Genomic DNA, 23730 nt, shown 5'->3' on the forward strand with positions numbered 1-23730 from the left:
CCGAACTCAAAACATGGCCTGGCTACAAAATAGAGCACGTATGTTGTGCCAATTAATTCGGGATAATTTGTTCTACTAATCGGTGGTTACGATTATTACATTTATTTTAAAATACATACTAGGGGCCAAGTATGAAGTCATTTGCATTTTTAATCCGTCATGAAGTATTGAATGGGTATGAAGAGATGCAGTACCTTCTCTATACTCCCCACTCGGACATTATGTACGGAAGCAGTGATATTCCTGTATGAGCATATAGACAGGGCGTTAAGTGGACCGGGTCCTGCCGGTGCTCAGCACCGGTACTTCTCAAAAGCAGCTGCTGAGACTGGTCCCTATATGGCTCTCCATTTTCGCCCTCGCCCTCACCCTCAGGGTGAATGAAAAATCTCAACTCAGCAGCAGTACCACTCTTCACTGCCTTTGATGTAACTTGAAAGAAACCCAGTATATTTCTTGCACAGACTCATGATTTCAAAACTGAAGCATTTTCAATATTATATACAACGCAGCCATAGTTGCTGCTTTTTCTTCCTATTCAACTAACAACCATTGGCAAAACCAATAGTCCTGGCTTGTTGCAGGTATAATGTTACTTACAATGACAGAAACAGAAAAAACACCAGGCGGGCGGCACACTCTGGTCATTCGGATACGTCTCCTATACTTTCTGCTACCAATAATTACCTAAGGAATTCCTGGGTTCTGGGTCAATAGCGCTTAGAGACCTTTGGTGATTTGGCGCTTTATAAATATAAATGAACAATAACAATAACCATGCAAAGCACAGATTTTTAGCTTTTGTGTTTTTAAGCCACGCCCTTTATTACATCAGCCACGCCCCTTGAGAGTCCTATCAATTTTTTCATCACACTTAAAGCCATGCCTATGAGATCACTGAGACAAAGCAGGTTTCAGACAGCCAGAGTGACGTGTTAGCACCATGGATCAAAGGTTAATATTTTATTTCCTGACCCCTCCTTTCAAAACCCCTGCACGGGAAACAAAGCCTCAAATGGCCGCTTCGCTGCTGGGTACCACAGGCCGGTTAAGTGCATAGGAGGCTGGGAAGCCTCCGGGGAAGGTGAGGGTTATTGTGTGTGTGTTGGGGGGGGGGGGGGGGGGATCACTGACTGGACGCGTATCTTGTTGGTGAACACGCACAGAAACAATGCAATCAAGGGAAATGCCGCCCGGCGCTGTGGTTGGGTGGTAAAGGACATCCATAGCTAGGGTCACACTGTCACTGCACCTGCTGCACTGTGGAAGTCTACGCACCTGGGTGGGGCTATGGCCATCTTGAATCGATCACGGGAAGTGCCCCCACCCCCCTTTCCCCACCCATATACTGCCCGTGCTTGAATAAACATCAGTATTCCGGATCTTGATACACATAACCGCTGTACAGTGCTCCGACCCTCCAGCGCGCCTGCCCATGTTAACTAAAACTGCGTCATTAACACTCGATTTGCTAAAGACAGCAAGTCCACTCTGGAGATATGTTACTAGCAGTTAATGCACGCAGGCCAGTCACATGCTGGCCCGCCTGACCATACACTGCCATTAAAAGCACAGCGCTGCAAGCCCGACAGTCGAGCAATCCGCAAAACCTGTCAAAAGCCAAACAAGGATACAGGCAAACTTAAAAATAAAAGAAACCTGCTAAAACCCAATGCTAACAACCACCTGGCAAGGGATTACAAACAAGCTTCAATAAGAAATATACCACGCAGGAGCAAGATGACCCCGCGCGCGGAGCCGGATACAAGAAAGATGGAGACAGACCTGCAAGAAGAGCCGCTGCGCGCCCCTCAGACGGCGTCTCCGAGACGAGCAGACAAAGAGCCTCCGTGCACATGCTGCTGCGGGAGAAGAAGCTCCGGCCTCAGAGACGGGAGTCTCCTGGGTGCGGAGGGCGCTGCGCCGGGCCTGTCAGCCTCTGGAAACATGAGACGCTAGCCCCACAGGCCAATGGCCGTCCAGGACCGGCCACGCGCCGCCGACGCACCACGCGCTGCGCGGATGCACCGTCAGCAGCTGCCACGCATCTTTTGCTGCCTGCTATTCATATCGATCAATACATACCATCCATTTGTCTGCATTTCCCAATACACATATCCTTGCACCATAAAAACACACGCTTCAGATTTCACAATATATAAAGCCATAATAATAAACAGTTCGAGTGTGGGCCTAGTACACATTAGCTGTTTGCTTTAGTTTAGCCACCTGGCTTCTCTAAAAGGTGACAGAACACTTTCATAGGTCACCTCACATAGCAAACTGACTACAAAGGGTGCGAACCCTGTAAAGATGGTACTATCACGGATGGCTTCGATGTTTTGAACACTATGTAGGCCCGTGTGCACAGATGAAGAGGCCGAGAGGTAGGGGGACCAGATCTTGAGAGCCAAAAACCGTGACATTTTGGGAACATAGAAGGACTACCATTTTTCATCAACAGAATGGCACAGAATGACAGTTCTCATCAACATAAGATCACAGAAAAGGCATTAAGAAAATAAATAAAATGTATTCTCTACAACCAACATCATACATACTATTTAAATTGCTTACATATAACAGCTGCTCACTAGCACAGCATTATAACACCCAAAAAAAAGACTCCGGGGCAGATTTACAAGCCCCGTGCTCCGCCGGTGCATCACGTTGCGTGACACACCGGTGGCGCAGCCTGCTAAGGGGTATTTACAAGCACAGGTAAAGCCACCCTGCATGACTTGACCTGTGCTTGTAAATATCGCCCCTGTTCACGCAACACTTTGCATGTTAGGGGCAAAACATGGCTGTTGCTGTGGGTGTTCCCACACAACACCCATGCCCACTGATGAATTTCCAGATTTACGAGAAATCGTAAACCTGGAAATGCGTCAGTTCGCTACGCCACCCTAGGGGTGGCGCAACCAAGCGAAATGAGGAGAAATCTTTTCATTTCTCCTTGTTTTTTCCTCTTTCAATGCGTGCTGCATTCTACAACACGTATTGAAAAAGGAAAATGCCTGCAGTGATTGCTTTTGTGCAGGAAGGGGACCCTTCCTTCACAAAAGCAATTTCCCAAAGGTGCAGGCATTCTTGCACCATGGTGCAAGGGTACCTGCGCCGGCGCATGGCAGCTTTTTCTGCGCCAGCACAGGGGAGAGCACAGTAATGCGACATATCATTGTAGATATGTCGCATTCCTGTGCTCTGAAAGTGCAGCAGCGTGGTGCAGCCAAAGGGCTTGCGGTGCTGCGCTACAGCACTTTCTTGTAGACCTGCCCCTCAATGTTTTCAGTCGAACCCCTCTAAAACCAGGACATGAGCCAAAACTACCGAAATCTGCCGGGACAGCCAGTGGAAAACCAGGGATCACTGAAATAATATCGACTGACAAAATATCGACTTGCCAAAATATCGTGGACAAAATATCGACAGTCAAAATATCGAGTTTGTATCTACAAACAGGTAAGTACAAAAATATCGAGTACAAAATATCGTTAACAAAAATATAGATGTAAAAAATATCGACTTTATTAAAAACAGTGTTAAATTAAATTAATATTAAATTTTAATTACTAAAATATACTTAAAACGACTTAAATTAAATTATAATAATAAAATAATAAATGAAAATAATAAAAATAATTTTTTTAAAATCCTATTTGTTGATCCTGAACCCTAAAAATACCCCTTTACCCAAAAACCCAAAACTGACCCTGAACCCTAAAAATACCCCTTTACCCAAAAACCCAAAACTGACCCTGAACCCTAAAAATACCCCTTTACCCAAAAACTGAAAACTGACCCTGAACCCTAAAAATGCCCCTTTACCCAAAAACTGAAAACTGACCCTGAACCCTAAAAATACCCCTTTACCCAAAAACTGAAAACTGACCCTGAACCCTAAAAATACCCCTTTACCCATGAACTGAAAACTGACCCTGAACCCTAAAAATACCCCTTTACCCATGAACTGAAAACTGACCCTGAACCCTAAAAATACCCCTTTACCCATGAACTGAAAACTGACCCTGAACCCTAAAAATACCCCTTTACCCATGACCTGAAAACTGACCCTGAACCCTAAAAATACCCCTTTACCCATGACCTGAAAACTGACCCTGAACCCTAAAAATACCCTTTTACCCATGAACTGAAAACTGACCCTGAACCCTAAAAATACCCCTTTACCCATGAACTGAAAACGGACCCTGAACCCTAAAAATACCCCTTTACCCATGAACTGAAAACTGACCCTGAACCCTAAAAATGCTCCTTTACCCAAAATTTATCAATATTATTTAATTACCAATTAATTATTAATTAACAATAACAATAAAGTAAATATATTAGAACATTAGGTGTAATTATTTTAATAATTAATATTATTTTTTCAAAATTAATTACTTAAAAATAACACAAAATTATATATATAAAAAATGTACTCTAATTAATGTAATTAACTAATTACAATTAATTAATTAACAATTATTTACTAATACAAAATATATTCCAAATTATATTAATTAATTAACTAATTAATATTAATTAATTATCAATTAATTATTAATTAAAAATATTAACAACATATATTAATTAATTAATTATTATTAAATTACTTCCCACCCTATTCCCCTATAAACCCACAACCCGCTACAGAATTACATTACGCAATTATTATCAAAACAAAATTCATGTAATAAAATATTTTATAACATTAATACACACTATTCACACATATTATTACATAAAAATACACTATAAAATATTATATATTATTAAAAAATCGATATTTTTGCTATCTATATTTTATACAGTCGATATTACTTCACTTACCTGAAAAACGATATTTTTGTAGTCGATATTATGTCCAGTCGATATTTTGTCCAGTCTATATTTAAAACTCGATATTATGTCCAGTCGATATTTTGGAGTCGATATTTTGTCTCTATACCGGAAAACCAGGACTGTCCGGGCAAATCTGGGACTTCTCGTCACCCTACCGAGAGGCGCAATGGGCGTTTGCGTTCGCCTTTGCCGGTGCCCCTGCCCATATTATAAAACAGGCTGCAGACACTTATGCGGCTCTTTCTGTAACACTCATTGTTCAGGTGCACAATTTGCAACCGCAGTGCCAAGGGCGCATACCGGTATGGGAGGGCAGCCCATGCAAATAAAGACATGCCTTTAGGCTTGAGCTGCACTTGATTACCGGCTTGAGCTCAGGGGCGAACAGGCTCATGGGAAGAGCACGAACTATGGACCACCTAAAATGATGCACACAGCTGCCTCTTTTTAGTGGCTGGGGAGGAGACCAGGGACCACCAAGCACCAACCCAGAGGGGGAGGGGGGCGGGGAGGGATATTGCCCCCGACCGTCCCAGAATGCTCTCGGAAGGAATACCAGTCCACTGGCAGTGAAAAACAGAGTGGCACATGGATGCCCGTGTTCCATATTTAACTAATGGACTTGCTCTCCCAGCAAAGACACAAACTCAGGACTTCACGTCTGCAGTCGGGAGAGGACATTTGCTTTAGTATTCTTGTAAACAATCCTTCTCTGCAAAATGGCCTGTTTTGTACAAAGTGCCCTGGGGTGCAACGGGCACGCGATTCTGCTTTTGGTACGCCCAGTGCCCTTTTTAGAGAAGTGTCAGCTTCCTCCCTCCAAGGCCTGGCCTTAGGCTGCTACACCATAGGCTACACTCGCCAGCCCAGGGAGTACAAAGAATGGTACTGTTCCCCATAGGCAAGCCTCTACAGCTCAGGTGGCTGGGGTTAAATTTGCAGTAGGCCTTGTTGTGGCCTAAAACATTCGGTGCCTTGGGTGAGCAGTGTGAAATTATGTCCAGCCCTAGGTAAATTAAAGACTTTGAGCAATCACGCTCGAGTACTGTCAACAATTTCTTCAAGTCTCATAAGATTAGCTCCATGTCACATGGTACAGCAGCCATCTTGGGTGGAGCCTTCCAATAATTCTTTTTTTTTTTGCGGTATTATTCTTTATAGTCCAAATCACAATCGTGGAAAATGAAAACAACATATATCTTAAAACAAAGTCATCAAACTTTGTACAAGTTCATTACAAATATTGTGGTAATTCAAGAATAACATGCCATAATAAACCATTGAAGTTGCATAAAATATCATTAAAAAAATATTTTGCTCCCAACATAGTATGAACATTTCATTTTACTATTAATCGCCATGTCTCTATATAATGATAGAACCTTCCATACAGTGAATCTTAGCTGTCTCACTCAGCCCAATAATTAAAGTGTCTTTGTGCAGTCCTTTAAAAGAAACTATATTATAGACAAATGCATATCGTGCCCAATAATAATCAATAGTAACTTAATGTATAAAGTGCGTTCGTATCTCTTCTCAAAGCTGAACGGCCAATAAAAGGTAGCCACGCCTTTCCCCCAACCCGCAGCCAAAAAGGATTTTGCCCAGTGGTGGCTGACGAGCAGTTGTGCTCGAAGGTTAGTGCTTGCAGTGACTTCTGACTTTAGACGTCTTCAGGAAGCTATCGATTGTTTCCTCATCGACCTAGAGTGAGGACCAACCTGGAATCACGCTGACAAAAGACATTTTAGAGGGTTAGCACTCAGGAGGATCCACAGAATAAGAAAGTAAAGAACTATATGAAATTCGCCAAAATACATGGACGTACTGTAGAGATGGTGGTTGCACATTTTGTGCTTATTTCCTTTGCAGAGAGACTTTGCATTGCAGGCCTAAAGCACGTTTAAAACTCATGTTTTTCGAGTATTTTTTTCAAGGGAGAATACAAAGTATTCGTTTTTTCCTGTCATGTTGAAGTTGTAGAGGTCCTGTAATCACTTAGTCAGAAATAAGACCCCAATGCTGTGGACAATAGCCAAGAGAACAGCTGAGACTCACTATGGACCTCGTGCACTAGAACCGAAAGAGAGTACGCAGACCTTGCAGGTGTGTAGGGGTTGTGCATTTCAAGGAAAAGGTTGCTTTGTGAAAAATACAATATCAAAGTATTAGTGTTTCTTTGTGTGTTTCGATACTGAATTAACAGGGGTCACTTTTACAGGGCTTCAGCTCAGCTTCGTCCCCCATCGTTTCCCCCACCACAAAAACCTTCATAGGAATAGTTATCTAACCCCTCCCGGCGTACCATCTCAGTTGCCATTCGAAAGGATTCAGAGTGGAAAGATACCTCATTCTTTTTAATCCAAGCGAGTAGCTATATTGCCCCCTGAGGACACCAATAAAGCGATCTTCATGTTTAAAAGGATGAATTCCCTGGAGACCCCTTCCTTGCCCCCTCCCACCAACACTTGTGGTGGTTTCTCTTGGAGTTTCCCTCATGGCTGCTGATTCCAGTTTGGGTGGTCAGGAGTTGCATTCTGCTGCTGCATAAGTATTCAGGCCCTGAAAAGAAGGCTGTCGATGCTTGTGTGACCTCTTCTGTAGTATGCACACATTGAGCGCTGGCTCGATCCCCCCAGAGTTTGACCTCATTGGTAAGGGGGCATGACCCATGCAAATGAGGGAATCTTCAGCCTTTGTGTTGGCGGCATATTAGAGACACAGGTGTACAGGCAGGGAGGCTGTGAAGGGGCGCTCTGCTCTGACTATGCTCCACATAGAGGTGGTGCACAGCTAGCGTGCCCCCCAAGTGTACCACTTGTGAAGAGAAAATGGGTCCACCATTATCCTGAAAACGTGGCAGTAACTCACTGGACCCATCTGCAGGGGAATCTCAATCTCTGACCTTTTAAACATGAGGACGGATCTGCTACCTCAGTACAAAGCATAGTGGCAGCTTCAAACAGCTGGTGCGCATTTTATAAATGCTTGGTGTCCAGTGCAGGAGTGAGTCTGTGCCTGCCCGGCGAACAGTGCAGTGTGTACTCTCACAATCTGTGCATGGTACATTCAGTTAATAGTGCACCGCAGCACAGAGTGGGACAGTGAACCCTGCATGTAACACAACCCCAGGGACTCCCATTTCAGCTGCACCAAGCACAGCTCGGCACTGTGCGCCGGGTCATTTAATCTGGCCACCTGCAGATGCACGCCTTTCTTTCATCTGTGTGTTTGTTTGCATACGAGGCTAAAGTGTTCCTGATTGTCGATACATTTGTTGTCACAGGCACAAGCAAATTCCAATTGGTTTAGCCCTCACTGGCGTCAGCTTTTAAATGAAACGTGCAAAGTTATTTATTGAGTTATTTATAATATTAATTTAATTTTAAGTGCAAATTGAGTCCAAGGTGGTGAGGGGTGCCAGGGGTGGAATCCCAAAAAGGAACATTTACGGTAAAGAAAAAATAGGTATGCAAAAGCATGTTGAAACACGATTGCCGCGCAGTGCACGCACAGAGCCCGTAATAATGATAGCACAAACACTCAATGACTGTAACGAAGGGACTTATTTACAAGCCTGTTGCACTTCTGGTGCGTCACTTTTAATATGGAAAGAATTGATGTACAGGCGGTGCAACAGCCCTGTAAGTAAACCCATAGTTTCCAAGCGCTGGAGCCCCAGCAAACTCTTCTAATTCGCAATATTTAGTTCCTCACCGAGTACAGTGGTGAGGCAATAATTTTACGGGGCGGATTTACAATAACTGGCGCATCCCTGCATATCAGTAACAGTGCACATAATTAAGTTAGACAGGCGCGGTTCGTCCATTGGGGCGTGGGGGCGTAGCCCCCCCTGCCCGACGCCGCCCGCAGCTCCCTCATGACAATCATGTCAATGAATCAACATGACGTCAGACCGCCGGGCGGGCGTCATGTTGATTCATTGACATGATTGTACAGACGGCAACACAAGTACGCATACGTGGGGACGGAGGGTGAATTTTTACCCGTGCCCACGCATGCGCACTTGTGTTTTGGCGGCGTTGCGCATGCCCATCAGGAGCCCTAATGGGTGTGCTGCGGGCGAGAGGGTACCTGTGCCCCTGGCGCCAGGATTGGCCAGGGGCGCTGTGAGCCTGGCAGTGGCGTCACTAGGGGGGTGCGGGGGGTGCGGACCGCACCGGGTGACACCATCACATGGGGTGACACCGTGCAGGCCTGCCAAGTATCACCATAGGGCATGACACTAACGCATTTCTGGCAAATCTGACACCTGTGCGTGCGACCGGGCCGGCCAAATTCACTTGCCAGCGCTGGTTCCGTAACGGTTAAAAATCTCTCCGTGCCGTGCTACAATCTTACAAAATGTCCTCTGCTGCCTGGAGACTCGGGGGGCTGCCCTCAGCGTTGCAGGCTCTCTGGCGCCGTGGTGGGGGGATGTGACCTCATGTCAGTCAGAAGCAGCGACGGGAGACTGTTGCCTGACACAGGACATGCTGCTGCTCTGTGTGAATTCCGCTCCGACCGTGTCCGCTTCAGCAGGCCTGGAAACAGGACTCACTCCTCTCTGCTGTGCAGTGATGCGCTCTGACTCCAAGCGCCCGTGCTAGGAGGTGCTGGGGAGGTCCTGTGAATACCCACACCAGGACGTGAGCAAGTGCCGAGCAGGTCCTCTGAACGGCGGCGCCAGGAGCCCAGCCTGGGTAAGGGTAGTATACTGCACGGTCGGGCCTCGAAGCCCAGCTGAACCTCAGCCAGGTCCTTGTACTTCACGGTCCGGGTCACCAGTGCAAAGTTTATCTGAGGAAAACACGTATTTCCTAATGTGCGCAGATGTTGGGAATCAGTGGGTTAGAGATTTCAGAAATACCAGAGTTTGTTTCATTGCCGGTAGTTTCAGGCAGGGAAAGGTCTGTAGATGCATCTGAAAGGAGGGATGAATAACAAGCACAACATCGCAGGGGTATTTGTATAGCTCTCAGGTGACAACGATTAGAGTGCTTACACCTTTTCTGTAGCTGTTCAGACCACAGCTTCCATGAGTGGATAGAGAAGTGTTTTGGAGGGTGGGTCTCTAATGTCTGTGTGTGTGGGGGGTTGAGGGGGGGTTGTAGTCCCATTTTGATACATGGTGTTGAGGGTTCTCATTAGGGGAGAGCGTCCAATGTCCGTTATGATCTTGGCACCGCTGGTATCAGAGCAGTGGGAGCGTGCAAAGGCCCATGGGAGGCAGGGCGTGCTAGAATGGAGGGCGCCCTCTTTCAAAAAAGACTGTGGTGGGTGGGAGGGAGCCGGGATGTAAGACTTAATCCATTCAACCAGTGCAGCAAAGAAGCTGGTCCCGCGGGGCTGGCGCTTGCAGGGGTATCCAGAGAGGTGCGTGCATGAGGTGTGGGGAGCGGAAGCACGAGGCACCTGCTATACAGGGCAGTCTCTGAGGCAGGTAGCGAGACCTCCCTCCTGAACCACAGAGCAGATGAACGCCCAGCCTTGCCTTCCAGGAATCACCTGAATGTGGCAGCAGCACGTGGGCTCCGAAGGGCACATAGAAAATGGTGAGGTGATGTGAGGGTGGGCGTGTGTGAGAGGGAGGAGAAAGAGAGAGAGTGCAGTGTGAGTGTGTACGAGTAAAGAGAGACCTACAGGGAGAGGGCGAATGCAGGCATCAGAAAATGAAGGGAGCTGACCAAAGGAGCGCGAGAAGGTGGCGAAAGAGGCAGCATAGGAGATCACACTAAAGGGTGTGAAAGAAAGACACGTTTCTGAACATGTTAAATTCCCACCTTAGACACATTCGAAAACTATTGAAGTAAAATATTTGCCAAGTTTTGGCATTTACTTGAAAAGTTTGAATGTGCATTTCCACTCTTTTCACTTCCCCCCCATACAAATGTTTCAGTTTTTACGCCACAGAAAAGTTAAAAAAAGAATGCTGCTGATTTAGTAATAATTTTCCAGCAGGGTTAGTTGCCCTCAAGTCACAAGGTTCCTGAAAACACAGTTGCTGACACAGCATTTCGGTGTATCTTGGCGAAGCACGTCATCCTACACGAGCCCCCTGTGAGAAGTTTAAAGTTATCCACATGTGTGTATTTTCCGTCTCTGGCTGGAGGAGAGTGGAGTAAACTCAAAATCCAAATACTAGCAAAAAATCTAAACAATTACAAGGCCTGCCCATAAAGGTCCTGACCAGTTGTGGGGCGCACACGCACCCCGAGTCATTATCTACAGGTCCAGGTCTACCCAGGGGCCAGGCCTCGTCCGGACAGCTTGCTTTACAAATCTTAACTCCCTTGACGCCTAGTTCCGGACTGCCTGGATAGGAGGCCTTTCTGAAGCACTGGCATGTCATGTCCCAGCGAAGTATTTCACGGCTTCACAATCACGCGAGACTGACTCAGACCCAGCCCTCTTGTCTTTCAGACATCTCACGATTGGTTTCAGAACCCCGTTTCCTACAGTGTGGGTGGGTGATTCTCACATGGATTATCCAGGAGACAAGGTCGCAGCTCCAAATTCAGGGAGCGCATCTCTCACTTTCGCCTAATCTATATACAAAGAAGCACAGATCGGCACTGGTCCGCTTAGTAGCCGCAGCATCCCTGATGCATTGTGTTCTCTTGCGCAGCCACCAGCAAGGGGGAGGGAGGGGTGTTGCCCGACAACGCTCTTGGTGTTCTGCGGCATACTTCCGGGGCAAGCGCGGGACAGTTTAGTGTTTGAAGGCGTATTCTAATAGAAGGTGTAAACTCTCTATTGCAAAGTACGATCCAGAGAGGCTCAACGTTGACAGAGGCGAGAAAGTGCCGAGAAGGAGCTCTGTGTGCCCGCACTAGGAGGTGAGGAAGTGCCAACTGTAACTTGCTATGGCTGCTAAATTGATTCATTCCTAGCCGCCTTCCGTGCCCCTATGTGTTTCCCCCGTCTTCAATGCTTGATTTTTGCTCGTGTTATTCACTGTCGTTATAACGTCACATAATTTCACTGAAATTATGAAAATGTCACACTGAAACCTAAATTAGTTAATGTAAATACAAATGTATATAATAGTTCTTAAATCACATCGAAGGCCATCTCGGTGCTGCAAGTATTTAACAAACACAGCCCAGAACCCCCAGTCCAGATGAGCCATGCCTGGTTAGCAGCTCTGTGCCAATGCGGCCCAGAGGTTGGCACAGGCACACATGAAAGCTCCAGCCGACTGACCACATCAGTACACAATAGTTTCAAAATGAGAAGGTAGCAGACTGGACCAAAGCCGTCAAAGTGCCATAACAAGAGAGAGCTGCTTAGCGCGGTGCCAGTGCGTGTCACTGCACCAACCAGGCAAGCCAACCATCTCAACAGCACAGACAGCCACCTCCAGTCAGTCTACAGCACTACGGCTGCAGCTTGAGTGACTCTCTTCCCAGGAACCTGGTGAAAGACTCTCTGGCTCACCCTGGCACTACAGGGGAACACGTCATTGTGGCACAGGTGAGAGAGCACTGAAGTAGTGCAAATATTGTCTGTGAGTGTCAGTTTGGGGTAAATTATGGTAAGTCGTGAGGGGGTGACACCATGAGTTACCGCACTGGGTGACACCAACCCTAGTGACGCCACTGGAGCCTGTGACGTGTGCGGGACCGGCAGCAAGGTAAGAGTGTGTGTTTTTCGGTGTTCCAGTAAACTAGCTTGCACAAATGACTTGAGATAGTTCAGTGTGTTAAAGCATCTGCTACAGAAATGTGTGCGTCTATTCCAGGTCACCCGTTTATTTCACGGCATGGGGTTTTGGAAATGTAAAAATTCTCAGAATTTCTTTTTTGATAGTTGCAACAACAGCCTTCAACAGATTTCATTTTATAAACATTTTCCAGAAAATGAGCTAACAACTGTCACCACAAATATAATGTACTCTTTGAACTAAGGTTATAAAATTTCAAAATGTTAACAAACGGTAGAGGCGGAATAGCATGATATATGCATTTATTATTGCATGCATGTTGGTGTATGTTTGTATGTGAATTTGTATAGTACATACCTAGGGCTTACAGGATGGCAAATACATGGGCGGTAGAAGGTTTCCAGCATAAAAAGGTAGGGGTGATGTAATATGTAAACTGGCACATCCTTCAACATCGATCCTAAAGGCTTGTTAGAGTCCATAATTTATTTTTATATGGTCATAAAAATACATGAATGAGGGATGGATGCAGGGTGGGTGCATTAATGATTGTTCGGTGGATGGGTGGGTGGATGGGTGCATGGATGGATGCATGCATGATGGTTGGATGGATGCATGAATGATGGATGCAGGATGGATGGGTGGGTGGATGGGTGGATGCATGAATGAATGATGTATGGATGCAGGATGAGTGGATGGATGGGTGGATGCATGCATGATGAGTGGATGCATGATGGATGGATGGGTGGATGGATGCATGGATGCATGCATGATGGGTGGATGCATGATGGATGGATGGATGGGTGGATGGATGGATGGATGGGTGCATGAATGAATGATGTATGGATGCAGAATGGGTGGGTGGATGGATGGGTGGATGCACGAATGATGTATGGATGGATGCATGCATGATGGGTGGATGCATGATGGATGGGTGGATGGATGGATGGGTGGGTGCATGAATGAATGATGTATGGATGCAGGATGGTTGGGTGGATGGATGGGTGGATGCATGAATGATGTATGGATGCATGCATGCCTGATGGGCGGATGCATGATGGGTGGATGCATGAATGAATTATGTATGCAGGGTGGGTGGTTGGATCGATGGATGGGTGGACGGATGGGTGGATGCATGGATGCATGCATGATGGGTGGATGCATGATGGATGGATGGGTGGATGGATGGGTGGGTGCATGCATGAATGATGTATGGATGCAGGATGGGTGGGTGGATGTATGGGTGGATGTATGAATGATGTATGGATGCATGCATGCATGATGGGTGGATGCATGATGGATGGATGGGTGGATGCATGAATGAATGATGTATGGATGCAGGGTGGGTGGGTGGATAGATGGGTGGATGCATGAATGATGTATGGATGGATGCAAGGTGGTTCGGGCTCGCTCGCTGCGCTCGATCGCTGCGGTGCAATATGCAAATTAGTTTACGCCCCACCACTTTCAAATGTCACCAGCCGCCCCTGAAGTTAGATACATACCAGCAATACTGAATACAAAGTAAGCTTCAATTACATTCACAATGCGGTGCACCATGGGGCACAAACGGCACAGATGCGTGATGCATCTGTGCCGTAAAGGCAGCGCATTGCTGGAGTTGCGTCGCAAGCGCGACGTAGCTCCAGCAAATGCTCTGGGAGGCCCTATTCTTACAATGCTGCGTCAATACTTACGACTGCTTCAGGCAGGCGCAGGGTTTTGACGCAGCATGGGCCCAAAAGTGACTGAGTGAAATCTTGTAGATTTCACTCAGCCACTTTTAGGAGGCGTTTTCACTCAGCCACTTTTAGGAGGCGTTCCTGCACCGGAACACCCTCCCCGCGCAGGAACGCCTCCTTCTGGCGTAGGGCTTTATAACGTGACTCATCTCCCAGATGCATCACGTTGTAAATACCCCGCAGCATGGCGCATCTTTTGCGCCACCGCTGCATCACAAAAGTGACGCAACTGCGGCGTAAAAGGGGCACAAGGGGCGTGTAATTCTGCCCCTTAGTGTGGGGGTGCTGGCCAATGATGCCACCTCACTAACACAAACAATGCTGCCCCATTGTTCATTCTCCATCTGAACTCTTCAAAGTTTTATTGGGGTGCTGCAGCACCTAAGGCACCCCGAGTTCCAGCGCCACTGATTGAGTGAACCACGGCATGTTTGAACAAGGTGGGAAAAAAACTTAAAAGGGATACACCTTCTGGGGAACCACCACCAGAACATAACACCCCCACCAAAAAAAGAAGTAACAGTGCACAAAATTAAGCTAGATACATACCAGCAATACTGAATATAAAGAAAGCTTCAATTACTTCACTATACATTTTTTTAGTGATTTGGTGAGCACTGGACTAGGCCCAAAGTATAGCAAGGCTGCGACTCATACTTGCAAGGGGTGTTTACAAGTGGTGAGCGTGGAGAAGAAGAGGAGAGTTAGATTTGTCAGCTGGAGGCAGTGCCAAGATAGGCTCACTCCAGGGTTCAGAGTACTGAGCCGGTTCAGAAACCATGTGGTCACTCACATTAGTGGATCTCAGTTTCGACCCATTGTTTGGGAGATATGATGCATTTCTAGATAGTCCTCGCACCCGCGCCTTTCACTTTTGACAGCTGTTAACCTCAAGGGAGTGCGTTCAAAAGAAGCTGAAACTTACTACCTCCGTGATGGTCTTTCACCCGTACATGATGCTGTACCTTTAAGTCATGCTCGTCGCCTATCTCTGACCTACGGGTCCTTTTGGGCACACCTTGCTAGTACAGGAGGTGGCACGAGAGGTGAAGGAGACCAAGAGGGATGCTGAGTAATAGAGTCTGTAAGTATTCTCACAGCTAACATGGAAATAGGAACGTACCTGTGATGGAATAGGCTGTGGTTCGATACATGTTGAATCATTCCAAGGATGACTTCCTAGAGTTCTCATCAGTGGCATGATATGATATTTCGATTTTTTTTTAGAGCTCAACATACACCCACACAGGACTCTTGGCCCCAGTGGACAACTATTAGAATAAAAGGCCAACATTGACAATACAATTGTGCCGAAGAGAGGGTGCTTACCAAACAAGCATTGGAAATGCAATAGGTCTCACCTTTTATTAAGTTAAAGCCATTTGCTTTGATAATGGTAATGTATAGTATTATATTGTATAGTATATGTGTAAATATATATATGCATAGATGTAGGTACATACAGCTTTCTGTATGTGTATGCATTTATATATATATATGCATATATATACATGCATATAAATATGCATCCATTTATATATTTATATATATATATATATATATATATATTCTGCTCACAACTTCTTTCACTCCGGTAAAAGAATGGACGGCACTCAGTGATTCGAATCACACCAATTCATTAGATTTATTTAAATCAAAAACAGGACGCGTTTCGGCATAGCGCCTTTGTCTGCTGTTACTCACACAATGTCAGCTTACATTTTTAAATAAAGTTACATGTTGACGTCACATCCTCTAGTTAATTGACACAAAGGACAGACTAATTGTAAGTTTTGCAGTGGCCATCTTGAAGTTACCTGAAACTTTGATTAATTCTGGCCGATTTGGACAAACGAAAAATTTGTTATTAAGTCCTGGATGGGCAATTCTTAACCAAACATGATTGTGCTAATAATACATAAATAAGTATATCCACATTGCTTCATTTCATCAACTGATCAAATTGAATTACATCCTCTAATTCATTAACACAAAGGACGGACTGTTTTTAAGTTTCACAGTTGCCATCTTGAAGTTACCTAAAACTTCGATTAGTTCTGGCCATTTTGGACAAACAAAAAAAGTTTTTTGTTATTATTAAGCCCTGGATGGGCAATACTTAACCAAACTTGATTGTGCTAGTGGTCCTTAAATATATGCATCCACATTACTTGTTTTATCAACTGATCAGATTGAATTACATATATCTATCATATTCAGATGTCAACTTTTTGCAAGGAAGAGCATTATCATATAATTGTGGATCATTATAGGCTATGGGATGAGGTCTACTGAAGAAAGAGATAAAAAACTTTACTGCTGGTCTATTGGCCTAAGTGCACGGCCAACTCCTCCTCAACCCATGTGGACTTTTGGTACAGAGATCTATAATGAATCTCGACTCCAATCTCCTCATTTGTAGCTCCCTGTTTCCTCCCAGGTCTTTCAAGGGGACTTGATCTAAGCAGAAGAATTTTAGAAGATTGCGGTCACTGTTGTGCTTTAAAGCAAAGTGTCTCGCAACGGGGTAACTAGGGTCGTTATGTTGGATTGCTCTTGCATGTTCCAGAATTCTTTTCTTTACTGGATGGATTGAGCTGCCAACGTAATGTAGTTTGCAGGGGCATTCTAAACAATATACACAGAATGGACTTGTGCATGTGAGAAATTTATTGATTTTCCTTACTCTGCCTGTTTCTGGTATTTCATAAGAGGTTACTTTCGTACTGCTCTGACAGGATTTGCAGTTGTGACAAAGGAAAAACCTGGTAAGGTTCCCTAATCGTGGTGATCTTGGAATGGAGTCAAAATGACTATGTATTAGAGTATCCTTTAAAGATGTGTTCCTTCTGTATGTTATATTAGGGTAGGAAGACAGATCTTTGCCAATTATCCCATCTGTTTTCAAAATATTCCAATACCTGCCCAGGATTCGATGGATCGTTTGTGAATCTCTGGAAAAAGTTGTGATAAAGCGAGGAGTTTTGTCCTCATTTTCCCATTTTGCTGATCGGATCTTTCAATAAACTGGATCTCGGGATATGAGAGGCTTTGTCATATGCTTTTTGTAGGGTGTCATTTGAATATCCCCTAGATTTAAACCTTCCTATTGATTCATGTGAAGCCTTTTCAAAATCCTCATCTAATGTGCTTTTTAAGCGTAACAGCTCCCTGTATGGTATGCTATTCTTCAGGGGTACTGGATGACAGCTACTTGCTTCTAAGGTTGAATTACCGGCAATAGCCTTCCTGAAGAGGGAGGTGCAAATTTGGCCGTCCTTAATGAATACTTTTAGATCCAAGAAATCCACCTCCTGATTACTTATCGTGCCACTCAGGTGTAGATTAACTGCATTTTTGTTTAGACATAGGATATATTTTTCTGCCTTGGTTTTAGAACCTTTCCAAAAGATAAATAGGTCGTCAATATACCGGTACCACCCGATTATTGACGAGACCCGTTTCTGGTTGTCATCGGCCCAGGCCACCTGCTTCTCCCACCAGCCAACGAACAGGTTCGCGTAGCTGGGGGTGAAGCAGGTGCCCATCACAGTCCCTCTCCTTTGCCTGTAGTATTGTTTCTGGAACAGAAAGATGTTATTATGTAAGCAGAAATGCAAAAATTCAATCAACATGCTGTTATGTTACATCATTTTCAAAGAGCGAGTTTTGAGGAAATACTGAGTTGCCTGTATGCCATGATTATGTGCTATACAGGTATATAGTCCTGTTACGCCCAATACTATCATCAACATATCTGGTTCCCAAGAAATATCCGAGATATATATATATATATATACACACACATATATATATATGTGTAGATATATATATATATATATATAAAACGAGCAAAAACACACCTGTGCTTCAGCAGGCACACATAGCACGCCGAGCCTTCCAGCTTTAAATTGCCTCGTGTCCTCGAATCTCAGCTTCTCCTTTTAATAATCACTCCATCATGCACCCTACGCGTTTCGAGGCCCACGCCTCTTCTTCCTGGGGCTGACAATGAAAGCAGGCTGTGTTTGCACCTTCAAGGATTTCAACTTTATTAAGTTTGAAAACTGACGCCCTTAATGGGCGTGGCTACGTGATCTTTTTGCAGCCAGGGTAGCTGGTTGTTGTAGTCCAGGCACAAATGTCAACAACCCTTCAGACGGGTATTCCTGGTTTCAATGAGTTTAAAAAAGTGTCCGTTAATCCCTTGAGTAGGGGGAGAATGTAGAGACTTCAGGACAAATGATGAAATGCGGAGCGCTATACCTTGCATTGCGTAGCTGCGTGCCACGCTCAGGCCTCCCTGTGCTGATTCACCATTCGTTTGAGCCAGGGATGGTGCTCTGCTGCGTGGCCAGGGGCAGCCACGGAATACAAAACGAGCAAAAACACACCTGTGCTTCAGCAGGCACACATAGCACGCCGAGCCTTCCAGCTTTAAATTGCCTCGTGTCCTCGAATCTCAGCTTCTCCTTTTAATAATCACTCCATCATGCACCCTACGCGTTTCGAGGCCCACGCCTCTTCTTCCTGGGGCTGACAATGAAAGCAGGCTGTGTTTGCACCTTCAAGGATTTCAACTTTATTAAGTTTGAAAACTGACGCCCTTAATGGGCGTGGCTACGTGATCTTTTTGCAGCCAGGGTAGCTGGTTGTTGTAGTCCAGGCACAAATGTCAACAACCCTTCAGACGGGTATTCCTGGTTTCAATGAGTTTAAAAAAGTGTCCGTTAATCCCTTGAGTAGGGGGAGAATGTAGAGACTTCAGGACAAATGATGAAATGCGGAGCGCTATACCTTGCATTGCGTAGCTGCGTGCCACGCTCAGGCCTCCCTGTGCTGATTCACCATTCGTTTGAGCCAGGGATGGTGCTCTGCTGCGTGGCCAGGGGCAGCCACGGAATACAAAACGAGCAAAAACACACCTGTGCTTCAGCAGGCACACATAGCACGCCGAGCCTTCCAGCTTTAAATTGCCTCGTGTCCTCGAATCTCAGCTTCTCCTTTTAATAATCACTCCATCATGCACCCTACGCGTTTCGAGGCCCACGCCTCTTCTTCCTGGGGCTGACAATGAAAGCAGGCTGTGTTTGCACCTTCAAGGATTTCAACTTTATTAAGTTTGAAAACTGACGCCCTTAATGGGCGTGGCTACGTGATCTTTTTGCAGCCAGGGTAGCTGGTTGTTGTAGTCCAGGCACAAATGTCAACAACCCTTCAGACGGGTATTCCTGGTTTCAATGAGTTTAAAAAAGTGTCCGTTAATCCCTTGAGTAGGGGGAGAATGTAGAGACTTCAGGACAAATGATGAAATGCGGAGCGCTATACCTTGCATTGCGTAGCTGCGTGCCACGCTCAGGCCTCCCTGTGCTGATTCACCATTCGTTTGAGCCAGGGATGGTGCTCTGCTGCGTGGCCAGGGGCAGCCACGGAATACAAAACGAGCAAAAACACACCTGTGCTTCAGCAGGCACACATAGCACGCCGAGCCTTCCAGCTTTAAATTGCCTCGTGTCCTCGAATCTCAGCTTCTCCTTTTAATAATCACTCCATCATGCACCCTACGCGTTTCGAGGCCCACGCCTCTTCTTCCTGGGGCTGACAATGAAAGCAGGCTGTGTTTGCACCTTCAAGGATTTCAACTTTATTAAGTTTGAAAACTGACGCCCTTAATGGGCGTGGCTACGTGATCTTTTTGCAGCCAGGGTAGCTGGTTGTTGTAGTCCAGGCACAAATGTCAACAACCCTTCAGACGGGTATTCCTGGTTTCAATGAGTTTAAAAAAGTGTCCGTTAATCCCTTGAGTAGGGGGAGAATGTAGAGACTTCAGGACAAATGATGAAATGCGGAGCGCTATACCTTGCATTGCGTAGCTGCGTGCCACGCTCAGGCCTCCCTGTGCTGATTCACCATTCGTTTGAGCCAGGGATGGTGCTCTGCTGCGTGGCCAGGGGCAGCCACGGAATACAAAACGAGCAAAAACACACCTGTGCTTCAGCAGGCACACATAGCACGCCGAGCCTTCCAGCTTTAAATTGCCTCGTGTCCTCGAATCTCAGCTTCTCCTTTTAATAATCACTCCATCATGCACCCTACGCGTTTCGAGGCCCACGCCTCTTCTTCCTGGGGCTGACAATGAAAGCAGGCTGTGTTTGCACCTTCAAGGATTTCAACTTTATTAAGTTTGAAAACTGACGCCCTTAATGGGCGTGGCTACGTGATCTTTTTGCAGCCAGGGTAGCTGGTTGTTGTAGTCCAGGCACAAATGTCAACAACCCTTCAGACGGGTATTCCTGGTTTCAATGAGTTTAAAAAAGTGTCCGTTAATCCCTTGAGTAGGGGGAGAATGTAGAGACTTCAGGACAAATGATGAAATGCGGAGCGCTATACCTTGCATTGCGTAGCTGCGTGCCACGCTCAGGCCTCCCTGTGCTGATTCACCATTCGTTTGAGCCAGGGATGGTGCTCTGCTGCGTGGCCAGGGGCAGCCACGGAATACAAAACGAGCAAAAACACACCTGTGCTTCAGCAGGCACACATAGCACGCCGAGCCTTCCAGCTTTAAATTGCCTCGTGTCCTCGAATCTCAGCTTCTCCTTTTAATAATCACTCCATCATGCACCCTACGCGTTTCGAGGCCCACGCCTCTTCTTCCTGGGGCTGACAATGAAAGCAGGCTGTGTTTGCACCTTCAAGGATTTCAACTTTATTAAGTTTGAAAACTGACGCCCTTAATGGGCGTGGCTACGTGATCTTTTTGCAGCCAGGGTAGCTGGTTGTTGTAGTCCAGGCACAAATGTCAACAACCCTTCAGACGGGTATTCCTGGTTTCAATGAGTTTAAAAATGTGTCCGTTAATCCCTTGAGTAGGGGGAGAATGTAGAGACTTCAGGACAAATGATGAAATGCGGAGCGCTATACCTTGCATTGCGTAGCTGCGTGCCACGCTCAGGCCTCCCTGTGCTGATTCACCATTCGTTTGAGCCAGGGATGGTGCTCTGCTGCGTGGCCAGGGGCAGCCACGGAATACAAAACGAGCAAAAACACACCTGTGCTTCAGCAGGCACACATAGCACGCCGAGCCTTCCAGCTTTAAATTGCCTCGTGTCCTCGAATCTCAGCTTCTCCTTTTAATAATCACTCCATCATGCACCCTACGCGTTTCGAGGCCCACGCCTCTTCTTCCTGGGGCTGACAATGAAAGCAGGCTGTGTTTGCACCTTCAAGGATTTCAACTTTATTAAGTTTGAAAACTGACGCCCTTAATGGGCGTGGCTACGTGATCTTTTTGCAGCCAGGGTAGCTGGTTGTTGTAGTCCAGGCACAAATGTCAACAACCCTTCAGACGGGTATTCCTGGTTTCAATGAGTTTAAAAAAGTGTCCGTTAATCCCTTGAGTAGGGGGAGAATGTAGAGACTTCAGGACAAATGATGAAATGCGGAGCGCTATACCTTGCATTGCGTAGCTGCGTGCCACGCTCAGGCCTCCCTGTGCTGATTCACCATTCGTTTGAGCCAGGGATGGTGCTCTGCTGCGTGGCCAGGGGCAGCCACGGAATACAAAACGAGCAAAAACACACCTGTGCTTCAGCAGGCACACATAGCACGCCGAGCCTTCCAGCTTTAAATTGCCTCGTGTCCTCGAATCTCAGCTTCTCCTTTTAATAATCACTCCATCATGCACCCTACGCGTTTCGAGGCCCACGCCTCTTCTTCCTGGGGCTGACAATGAAAGCAGGCTGTGTTTGCACCTTCAAGGATTTCAACTTTATTAAGTTTGAAAACTGACGCCCTTAATGGGCGTGGCTACGTGATCTTTTTGCAGCCAGGGTAGCTGGTTGTTGTAGTCCAGGCACAAATGTCAACAACCCTTCAGACGGGTATTCCTGGTTTCAATGAGTTTAAAAAAGTGTCCGTTAATCCCTTGAGTAGGGGGAGAATGTAGAGACTTCAGGACAAATGATGAAATGCGGAGCGCTATACCTTGCATTGCGTAGCTGCGTGCCACGCTCAGGCCTCCCTGTGCTGATTCACCATTCGTTTGAGCCAGGGATGGTGCTCTGCTGCGTGGCCAGGGGCAGCCACGGAATACAAAACGAGCAAAAACACACCTGTGCTTCAGCAGGCACACATAGCACGCCGAGCCTTCCAGCTTTAAATTGCCTCGTGTCCTCGAATCTCAGCTTCTCCTTTTAATAATCACTCCATCATGCACCCTACGCGTTTCGAGGCCCACGCCTCTTCTTCCTGGGGCTGACAATGAAAGCAGGCTGTGTTTGCACCTTCAAGGATTTCAACTTTATTAAGTTTGAAAACTGACGCCCTTAATGGGCGTGGCTACGTGATCTTTTTGCAGCCAGGGTAGCTGGTTGTTGTAGTCCAGGCACAAATGTCAACAACCCTTCAGACGGGTATTCCTGGTTTCAATGAGTTTAAAAAAGTGTCCGTTAATCCCTTGAGTAGGGGGAGAATGTAGAGACTTCAGGACAAATGATGAAATGCGGAGCGCTATACCTTGCATTGCGTAGCTGCGTGCCACGCTCAGGCCTCCCTGTGCTGATTCACCATTCGTTTGAGCCAGGGATGGTGCTCTGCTGCGTGGCCAGGGGCAGCCACGGAATACAAAACGAGCAAAAACACACCTGTGCTTCAGCAGGCACACATAGCACGCCGAGCCTTCCAGCTTTAAATTGCCTCGTGTCCTCGAATCTCAGCTTCTCCTTTTAATAATCACTCCATCATGCACCCTACGCGTTTCGAGGCCCACGCCTCTTCTTCCTGGGGCTGACAATGAAAGCAGGCTGTGTTTGCACCTTCAAGGATTTCAACTTTATTAAGTTTGAAAACTGACGCCCTTAATGGGCGTGGCTACGTGATCTTTTTGCAGCCAGGGTAGCTGGTTGTTGTAGTCCAGGCACAAATGTCAACAACCCTTCAGACGGGTATTCCTGGTTTCAATGAGTTTAAAAAAGTGTCCGTTAATCCCTTGAGTAGGGGGAGAATGTAGAGACTTCAGGACAAATGATGAAATGCGGAGCGCTATACCTTGCATTGCGTAGCTGCGTGCCACGCTCAGGCCTCCCTGTGCTGATTCACCATTCGTTTGAGCCAGGGATGGTGCTCTGCTGCGTGGCCAGGGGCAGCCACGGAATACAAAACGAGCAAAAACACACCTGTGCTTCAGCAGGCACACATAGCACGCCGAGCCTTCCAGCTTTAAATTGCCTCGTGTCCTCGAATCTCAGCTTCTCCTTTTAATAATCACTCCTGGTAAGGTTCCCTAATCGTGGTGATCTTGGAATGGAGTCAAAATGACTATGTATTAGAGTATCCTTTAAAGATGTGTTCCTTCTGTATGTTATATTAGGGTAGGAAGACAGATCTTTGCCAATTATCCCATCTGTTTTCAAAATATTCCAATACCTGCCCAGGATTCGATGGATTGTTTGTGAATCTCTGGAAAAAGTTGTGATA

The 23730-nt window shown here is 46.1% G+C and overlaps 1 protein-coding gene across 2 annotated transcripts in view; it reads right to left on the bottom strand.

The window, feature by feature from the left end:
• The window catches only part of MAP1B (microtubule associated protein 1B), a 392043-nt gene that overhangs the window by 81734 nt on the left and 286579 nt on the right, over positions 1 to 23730 (bottom strand). Inside the window, exon 1 of one of the 2 annotated variants that reach the window (XM_086960804.1) lies at positions 1786 to 1947. The exons of the other annotated variant lie outside the window; for it this stretch is intronic. The gene's annotated coding sequence lies outside the window, so the exon portion shown is untranslated. Of the gene's footprint in view, positions 1 to 1785; positions 1948 to 23730 lie in introns of those variants that run through there. 2 annotated transcript variants of the gene reach the window in all.

This window comes from Lissotriton vulgaris, chromosome 3_1, assembly GCF_964263255.1.
Source record: "Lissotriton vulgaris chromosome 3_1, aLisVul1.2, whole genome shotgun sequence".
NCBI classification, from domain to species: Eukaryota; Metazoa; Chordata; class Amphibia; order Caudata; family Salamandridae; genus Lissotriton; species Lissotriton vulgaris.